This window comes from Oncorhynchus keta, unplaced genomic scaffold (genome assembly GCF_023373465.1).
Source record: "Oncorhynchus keta strain PuntledgeMale-10-30-2019 unplaced genomic scaffold, Oket_V2 Un_contig_2141_pilon_pilon, whole genome shotgun sequence".
NCBI classification, from domain to species: Eukaryota; Metazoa; Chordata; class Actinopteri; order Salmoniformes; family Salmonidae; genus Oncorhynchus; species Oncorhynchus keta.
The window spans coordinates 19,049-28,763 of record NW_026282437.1 but is presented as its reverse complement, the minus strand read 5'-3'; the positions used below and the strand labels follow the sequence as shown (position 1 = coordinate 28,763).

Sequence of the window (9,715 nt, the reverse complement as noted above, 5' to 3'; positions counted from 1 at the left end):
CCAACCACTAGGCTACCCTTACCACCCTCTACCACTCTAACCACTAGGTTACCCTACCACCTCTACCTCTAACCACTAGGCTACGCTGCCATCATCTGCATCTGACCGCTGGACTCCTACCACCTCTACACTCTAACAACTAGGCTACCCTACCACCTCTACACTCTAACCACTAGGCTACCCTACCACCTCTACACTCTAACCACTAGGCTACCCTACCACCTCTACACTCTAACCACTAGGCTACGCTGCCGCCTCTACACTCTAACCACTAGGCTACCCTACCACCTCTACACTCTAACCACTAGGCTACCCTACCACCTCTACACTCTAACCACTAGGCTACCCTGCCACCTCTACACTCTAACCACTAGGCTACCCTACCACCTCTACACTCTAACCACTAGGCTACCCTACCACCTCTACACTCTAACCACTAGGCTACCCTGCCACCTCTACACTCTAACCACTAGGCTACCCTGCCACCTCTACACTCTAACCACTAGGCTACCCTGCCACCTCTACACTCTAACCACTAGGCTACCCTACCACCTCTACACTCTAACCACTAGGCTACCCTACCACCTCTACACTCTAACCACTAGGCCACCCTACCACCTCTACACTCTAACCACTAGGCTACCCTACCACCTCTACACTCTAACCACTAGGCTACCCTACCACCTCTACACTCTAACCACTAGGCTACCCTACCACCTCTACACTCTAACCACTAGGCCACCCTGCCGCCTCTACACTCTAACCACTAGGCTACCCTGCCACCTCTACACTCTAACCACTAGGCTACCCTACCACCTCTACACTCTAACCACTAGGCTACCCTACCACCTCTACACTCTAACCACTAGGCTACCCTGCCACCTCTACACTCTAACCACTAGGCTACCCTACCACCTCTACACTCTAACCACTAGGCTACCCTACCACCTCTACACTCTAACCACTAGGCTACCCTACCACCTCTACACTCTAACCACTAGGCTACGCTGCCGCCTCTACACTCTAACCACTAGGCTACCCTACCACCTCTACACTCTAACCACTAGGCTACCCTACCACCTCTACACTCTAACCACTAGGCTACGCTGCAAACCTTTACACCAACAATGCCGTTCAAGAAGAGTTACGAAAGTATTTACTAAATAAACTTTTAAAATATTATAAATGCCATCCCAGGCTACAACATTAATTAACCTTCATTTTAAATCATGATTAGAGACCTTTTGTCCAACAGTGATTGGCACACGTTGTGTTTTTTGATGTTAGTCACTCAGTAAAGGAAATGTAACCTTCACACACTGAACCCCCCATCTTGGTTGCGGGTTTATCCAGGTCGCAGTTGTAAAGGAGAACTTGTTCTCAACTGGGCTACCTGGTAAAATAAATGAATAAATAAATCAGAAACTAGCTGAACAGATTGGTTGTTTGTTACGTTCACATTTAGAAATGTAAATTTGGTACAGCTGGGCAGTGTCAACTCGGCTGTGAGTAAGATGGCGGAGAGAGGATGTCATGCCCTGATCTGTTTCACCTGTTCCTGTGATTGTCCTCACCCACTCCAGGTGTCGCTTATTTTCCCAGTTGTATTTTATCCCTGTGTTTCCTGTCTCTCTCTGTTCCTGTGTATTTATCCCTGTGTTTCCTGTCTCTCTGTGCCAGTGTATTTATCCCTGTGTTTCCTGTCTCTCTGTGCCAGTGTATTTATCCAAGGTGTTTCTGTCTCTCTGTGCCAGTGTATTTATCCCTGTGTTTCCTGTCTCTCTGTGCCAGTGTATTTATCCCTGTGTTTCCTGTCTCTGTTCCAGTGTATTTATCCCTGTGTTTCCTGTCTCTCTGTGCCAGTGTATTTATCCCTGTGTTTCCTGTCTCTCTGTGCCAGTGTATTTATCCCTGTGTTCCTGTCTCTCTGTGCCAGTGTATTTATCCCTGTGTTTCCTGTCTCTGTGCCAGTGTATTTATCCCTGTGTTTCCTGTCTCTCTGTGCCAGTGTATTTTATCCCTGTGTTTCCTGTCTCTGTTCAAGTGTATTTATCCCTGTGTTTCCTGTCTCTCTGTGCCAGTGTATTTATCCCTGTGTTTTCCTGTCTCTCTGTGCCAGTGTATTTATCAAGGTGTTTCCTGTCTCTCTGTGCCAGTGTATTTATCAAGGTGTTTCCTGTCTCTCTGTTCCAGTGTATTTATCCCTGTGTTTCCTGTCTCTCTGTGCCGGTGTATTTATCCCTGTGTTTCCTGTCTCTCTGTGCCAGTGTATTTATCCCGTGTTTCCTGTCTCTCTGTGCCAGTGTATTTATCCCGTGTTTCCTGTCTCTCTGTGCCAGTGTATTTATCCCTGTGTTTCCTGTCTCTCTGTGCCAGTGTATTTATCCCTGTGTTTCCTGTCTCTCTGTTCCAGTGTATTTATCCCGTGTTTCCTGTCTCTCTGTGCCAGTGTATTTATCCCTGTGTTTCCTGTCTCTCTGTGCCAGTGTATTTATCCCTGTGTTTCCTGTCTCTCTGTGCCAGTGTATTTATCCCCGTGTTTCCTGTCTCTCTGTGCCAGTGTATTTATCCCCGTGTTTCCTGTCTCTCTGTTCCAGTGTATTTATCCCCGTGTTTCCTGTCTCTCTGTGCCAGTGTATTTATCCCTGTGTTTCCTGTCTCTCTGTGCCAGTGTATTTATCCCCGTGTTTCCTGTCTCTCTGTACCAGTGTATTTATCCCTGTGTTTCCTGTCCCTCTGTACCAGTGTATTTATCCCTGTGTTTCCTGTCTCTCTGTTCCAGTGTATTTATCCCCCGTGTTTCCTGTCTCTCTGTGCCGGTTATTTATCCCTGTGTTTCCTGTCTCTCTGTGCCGGTGTATTTATCCCTGTGTTTCCTGTCTCTCTGTGCCAGTGTATTTATCCCCTGTGTTTCCTGTCTCTCTGTTCAGTGTATTTATCCCCTGTGTTTCCTGTCTCTCTGTGCCAGTGTATTTATCCCTGTGTTTCCTGTCTCTCTGTGCCAGTGTATTTATCCCTGTGTTTCCTGTCTCTCTGTGCCAGTGTATTTATCCCTGTGTTTCCTGTCTCTCTGTGCCAGTGTATTTATCCTGTGTTTCCTGTCTCTCTGTGCCGGTGTATTTATCCCTGTGTTTCCTGTCTCTCTGTGCCAGTGTATTTATCCCTGTGTTTCCTGTCTCTGTGCCAGTGTATTTATCCCTGTGTTTCCTGTCTCTCTGTGCCAGTGTATTTATCCCTGTGTTTCCTGTCTCTCTGTGCCAGTGTATTTATCCCGTGTTTCCTGTCTCTCTGTGCCAGTGTATTTATCCCTGTGTTTCCTGTCTCTCTGTGCCAGTGTATTTTTTTCCCTGTGTTTCCTGTCTCTCTGTGCCAGTGTATTTATCCCTGTGTTTCCTGTCTCTCTGTACCAGGTTGTCTTGTATGTTTAGTTGAGTCAACCAGCGTGTTTTTACCGTACTACTTTTTCTAGTCCTCCCGGTTTCGACCATTTCCTGTATCTGGACTCTGTACCCACCTGTCTTGACCACGAGCTTGTCTGTCACTATGTACCTCCCGGACTCTGTACCCGCCTGCCTGACCATTCTGCCTGCCTTGAGCACGACAGAAAGACATGTGGACAGAAAGGTATTTTGCAAGCACTATTATTATGTGGGGGCTTTACAAGATATCTAAAGTCAACAACAGGACCCCGAAAGATAACCGTCATAGACAACCGTCATAGACAACACACAGCACGGTATGGCAATGCATTTAATAAAGTGATTCTATGGAATCTACTGTGTTGCGGATGGAATAAACTACCTTCGAAATTCTGGAAATTCGACAGGATGACATGAGACAATAACAAAAAACAGGTTGATGGAGACTTGCAATAACTGGGACATACTGCCCCCCTACGAACAGTAACAGATATGACAGTCAAACATAAAAACTTAAAGAAAATCGACTTTATCAAAGACGTCTTAATTACTCCATCTATGTTAATGATCTGAATAGTTTTAGGAGTAAGTATGAGTCAGGACTGAAAAAAGCGGGCTCGTCCGGGATTTGAACCAGGACCTCTCGCACCCAAAGCGAGAATCATACCCCTAGACCAACGAGCCACGTTATAGTTGCACAAAATATAGCATATATAGTGTTCATTCTACATCAAGCCGGATTACGCGTCTAACCAGAACGAAATACCATCATAACGAATCGTCTTAAATAACGTTTATCTTGTGTTACTTTCTAAATACATGTTATGCTTCTATTTAATTTAGCCAAAGTCGAGATATAAAAATATGGGCTCGTCCGGGATTTGAACCCGGGACCTCTCGCACCCGAAGCGAGAATCATACCCCTAGACCAACGAGCCACGTGCAGTTACATGTAACGTTTTGCCTTATAAAATAGTAACACAGACAAATCATTCTGCAACTAACATTGCCGTTGTCTAATACTCTTGACAGCTACCTATCAAATGTTGCAACAAATAGCGACTATTGAAAGGTATAGTTATCGTCACACCATTCTTCTATTTTAAGGTGTTGTCTTTTTGTTCGCTGAGGCCATTTACTTTAAATGCTGTTCGTCTTCCCAGTAGCCTACTTGGTGTGAACTGCTGAATGCTCATAAAAAAAAAAAAAAATATTCACCTTTTATTTAACAAGGCAAGTCAGTTAAGAACAAATTCGTATTTACAATGACAGACTACCGAAAATGCAAAATACACTCCTGCGGGGATGGGGGCAGGGATTAAAAATAAATAAATAACATATAAATATAAATATAGGACAAAACACACATATCGACAAGAGAGGCAACACAACATAGCAAAGGCAGCAACATATGACAAATCAGCATGGTAGCAACACAACATGATATTCGATTGTTTATATTGTATTATTGACTGTATGTCTGTTTATCCGATGTGTAACTCGGTGTTGTTGTTTTGTCGCACTGCTTTGCTTTATCTTGACCAGGTCACAGTTGAAAATGAGAACCTATTCTCTACTGGCCTACCTGGTTAAATAAAGGTGTTCTCAACTAGCCTACCTGGTTAAATAAAGGTGTTCTCAACTGGCCTACCTGGTTAAATAAAGGTGTTCTCTACTGGCCTACCTGGTTAAATAAAGGTGTTCTCAACTGGCCTACCTGGTTAAATAAAGGTGTTCTCAACTAGCCTACCTGGTTAAATAAAGGTGTTCTCAACTGGCCACCTGGTTAAATAAAGGTGTTCTCTACTGGCCTACCTGGTTAAATAAAGGTGTTCTCTACTGGCCTACCTGGTTAAATAAAGGTGTTCTCTACTGGCCTACCTGGTTAAATAAAGGTGTTCTCTACTGGCCTACCTGGTTAAATAAAGGTGTTCTCAACTAGCCTACCTGGTTAAATAAAGGTGTTCTCAACTAGCCTACCTGGTTAAATAAAGGTGTTCTCAACTAGCCTACCTGGTTAAATAAAGGTGTTCTCAACTAGCCCACCTGGTTAAATAAAGGTGTTCTCAACTGGCCTACCTGGTTAAATAAAGGTGTTCTCTACTGGCCTACCTGGTTAAATAAAGGTGTTCTCAACTGGCCTACCTGGTTAAATAAAGGTGTTCTCTACTGGCCTACCTGGTTAAATAAAGGTGTTCTCAACTGGCCACCTGGTTAAATAAAGGTGTTCTCTACTGGCCTACCTGGTTAAATAAAAAGGTGTTCTCTACTGGCCTACCTGGTTAAATAAAGGTGTTCTCTACTGGCCTACCTGGTTAAATAAAGGTGTTCTCAACTGGCCTACCTGGTTAAATAAAGGTGTTCTCTACTGGCCTACCTGGTTAAATAAAGGTGTTCTCTACTGGCCTACCTGGTTAAATAAAGGTGTTCTCTACTGGCCTACCTGGTTAAATAAAGGTGTTCTCTACTGGCCTACCTGGTTAAATAAAGGTGTTCTCAACTAGCCTACCTGGTTAAATAAAGGTGTTCTCAACTAGCCTACCTGGTTAAATAAAGGTGTTCTCAACTGGCCTACCTGGTTAAATAAAGGTGTTCTCTACTGGCCTACCTGGTTAAATAAAGGTGTTCTCAACTAGCCTACCTGGTTAAATAAAGGTGTTCTCAACTAGCCTACCTGGTTAAATAAAGGTGTTCTCAACTAGCCTACCTGGTTAAATAAAGGTGTTCTCAACTGGCCTACCTGGTTAAATAAAAGGTGTTCTCAACTAGCCTACCTGGTTAAATAAAGGTGTTCTCAACTAGTCTACCTGGTTAAATAAAGGTGAAATGAAATCAAATAAAAAACAACATGGTAGCATCACAACATGACAACAACATGGTAGCAACACTACATGGTAGCATCACATGACAACAACATGGTAGCATCACATGACAACAACATGGTAGCATCACATGACAACAACATGGTAGCATCACATGACAACAACATGGTAGCAACACTACATGGTATCACATGACAACAACATGGTAGCAACACTACATGGTAGCATCACATGACAACAACATGGTAGCAACACTACATGGTAGCATCACATGACAACAACATGGTAGCAACACTACATGGTAGCATCACAACATGACAACAACATGGTAGCATCACAACATGACAACAACATGGTGGCATTACATGACAACAGCATGGTAGCATCACATGACAACAACATGGTAGCATCACATGACAACAACATGGTAGCAACACATGACAACAACATGGTAGCATCACTACATGGTAGCATCACATGACAACAACATGGTAGCAACACATGACAACAACGGTAGCATCACATGACAACAACATGGTAGCATCACATGACAACAACATGGTAGCATCACATGACAACAACATGGTAGCATCACATGACAACAACATGGTAGCAACACTACATGGTAGCATCACATGACAACAACATGGTACAAACATTATAGGGCCCAAACAACAGCACAAGGGCAAGAAGGTAGATACAACAAGTGTCCATGATTGAGTCTCTGAATGAAGAGATTGACATAAAACTGTCCAGTTTGAGTGTTGGTTTGCAGCTCGTTCATAACTTGCAGCTAGTTGATTGTTGACACACCGACCAGGACGAAATGAAAAGGTTCACCCTGAGTGATGTTTTATCGAGTCCCTGGGGCATTTGATGTTTTCATGTGAATTTAAATTATTGGCGTTCAAAGCAGGCAGAAATCCGGTCGGTATTACGTAGCACTGTGATAAAGTCGCTCTCATAGGAATAAGACTTTTAGATGGTGAAAACATTTGTCGTCTCAAACACCTCCGATTTCAGCACTGGGCAGTGTCATAACTCGGCAGGATGACTTCTCCCATTGATCACATTTTAAAGGCGATATTCTTCGAGAAATGTGTAATTTAACAGAGGGTTAAAGGACATTTTTTTTTCGTATTTGTCTGCCTCTTTTAGTCCAGGGTGCGTTGCAATGGTGCCATTGTCAGATATTATAAACAGGAGAGAGGAATTCAATGAATGACCAACGTAAAAACACCTCACCCAGTAGACTGTTGACCAATCGCATTCACGTTGTCATGCTGCGTCACGCGGTTGCTAAACTAATCATCACGCAATCCCTTCTCAAAGTCAGTGTATGTCGAGAAACCTGCCTATTTTCCTCTGGAAAAGATGTGTAATGTTGTTTTTCTTGTTAACGAAATTAGTTGGGTTTTTGAGCTAGCGCCCAATAGACTCTCATTCACTGACTTGAAGGAGAGTGCCCCTTGTCCCGAATCGCCCAGAATGCACCGCTCGGCCCATTGACATATCATGGGCAGTGGATTTTTCCTTTAAGGTGCATGGCAATTTGTGATTGTTGTTGTTTTGGTAATCAGTGGCTGTATGGGATGGGTAGTGGTTTCCCTCTCTGAGGCAATCAGGAATTTGTACAGGGAGATGTGCTCTTCTCTGCTAGGCGATTAGTGTTAGTACTTCAGCAATGTTACTTTAGTCCCTTGTTGCAAACAGGATGCATGTTTTGGAATATTTGCTTTTTCTTACAGGCTTCCTTTTCACTCTGTCATTTAGGTTAGTATTGTGGAGTAACTACAGTGTTGTTGATCCCTCTTAAGTTGTCTCTTATCACAGCCATTAAACTCTGTCATTTAGGTTAGTATTGTGGAGTAACTACAGTGTTGTTGATCCTCTTAAGTTGTCTCTTATCACAGCCATTAAACTCTGTCATTTAGGTTAGTATTGTGGAGTAACTACAGTGTTGTTGATCCCTCTTAAGTTGTCTCTTATCACAGCCATTAAACTCTGTCATTTAGGTTAGTATTGTGGAGTAACTACAGTGTTGTTGATCCCTCTTAAGTTGTCTCTTATCACAGCCATTAAACTCTGTCATTTAGGTTAGTATTGTGGAGTAACTACAGTGTTGTTGATCCATCCTCAGTTTTCTCCTATCACAGCCATTAAACTCTGTCATTTAGGTTAGTATTGTGGAGTAACTACAGTGTTGTTGATCCCTCTTAAGTTGTCTCTTATCACAGCCATTAAACTCTGTCATTTAGGTTAATATTGTGGAGTAACTACAGTGTTGTTGATCCCTCTTAAGTTGTCTCTTATCACAGCCATTAAACTCTGTCATTTAGGTGAGTATTGTGGAGTAACTACAGTGTTGTTGATCCCTCTTAAGTTGTCTCTTATCACAGCCATTAAACTCTGTCATTTAGGTTAGTATTGTGGAGTAACTACAGTGTTGTTGATCCCTCTTAAGTTGTCTCTTATCACAGCCATTAAACTCTGTCATTTAGGTTAGTATTGTGGAGTAACTACAGTGTTGTTGATCCCTCTTAAGTTGTCTCTTATCACAGCCATTAAACTCTGTCATTTAGGTTAGTATTGTGGAGTAACTACAGTGTTGTTGATCCTCTTAAGTTGTCTCTTATCACAGCCATTAAACTCTGTCATTTAGGTTAGTATTGTGGAGTAACTACAGTGTTGTTGATCCCTCTTAAGTTGTCTCTTATCACAGCCATTAAACTCTGTCATTTAGGTTAGTATTGTGGAGTAACTACAGTGTTGTTGATCCCTCTTAAGTTGTCTCTTATCACAGCCATTAAACTCTGTCATTTAGGTTAGTATTGTGGAGTAACTACAATGTTGTTGATCCATCCTCAGTTTTCTCCCGTCACAGCCATTAAACTCTGTCATTTAGGTTAGTATTGTGGAGTAACTACAGTGTTGTTGATCCATCCTCAGTTTTCTCCTTTGTTCTTTAAGGTTGCTGCCCTTATCATCGCCAAGCCTTTCTCTCCTCTCTAGGGAGGTTATCATCTCCAAGCCTATCTCCAACCTTTTTAACCTGTCTCTCCTCTCTGGGGAGGTGTCACGACTTCTGCCGAAGTCGGTCCCTCTCCTTGTTCGGGCGGCGTTCGGAGGTCAACGTCACCAGCATTCTAACCATCGCCGAGCCACTTTTAATTTTCCATTTGTTTTGTCTTTGTCTTACACACCTGGTTTCAATCCCCCAATTACTCGTTCATTATTTAACCCTCTGTTCCCCCATGTTTGTTTGTGAGTAATTGGTTATTTTATTGCGGTCCGTATTTGTGGCCTTGTATTTATACGACGTGTATTACCCACTGGCTCCAGGTCATCTACAAGGCCATGCTAGGTAAAGCTCCGCCTTATCTCAGTTCACTGGTCACGATGGCAACACGCATCCAGCAGGTGTATCTCACTGATCATCCCTAAAGCCAACACCTCATTCGGCCGCCTTTCGTT

General features: G+C 43.1%; 1 long non-coding RNA gene and 2 other non-coding genes across 4 annotated transcripts; 1 reads left to right on the top strand and 2 right to left on the bottom strand.

Annotated features, from left to right (window-relative positions):
• Positions 1 to 4,032: 4,032 nt before the first annotated feature.
• On the bottom strand, positions 4,033 to 4,103 carry trnap-ugg (transfer RNA proline (anticodon UGG)). Its single transcript has one exon. It is a non-coding gene; the product is annotated as a tRNA-Pro (tRNA).
• Positions 4,104 to 4,285: 182 nt separating this feature from the next.
• On the bottom strand, positions 4,286 to 4,357 carry trnap-cgg (transfer RNA proline (anticodon CGG)). The gene has a single exon. It is a non-coding gene; the product is annotated as a tRNA-Pro (tRNA).
• A 486-nt stretch (positions 4,358 to 4,843) lies between these two features.
• Positions 4,844 to 6,347, top strand: LOC127921008 (uncharacterized). Of its 2 annotated transcripts, none has more exons than XR_008108098.1 (3): positions 4,844 to 5,183; positions 5,745 to 5,942; positions 6,241 to 6,347. It is a non-coding gene; the product is annotated as an uncharacterized LOC127921008 (long non-coding RNA). The 2 variants fall into 2 exon arrangements; XR_008108097.1 differs by having other exon boundaries at positions 5,712 to 5,942.
• The last annotated feature ends 3,368 nt before the right edge of the window (positions 6,348 to 9,715 follow it).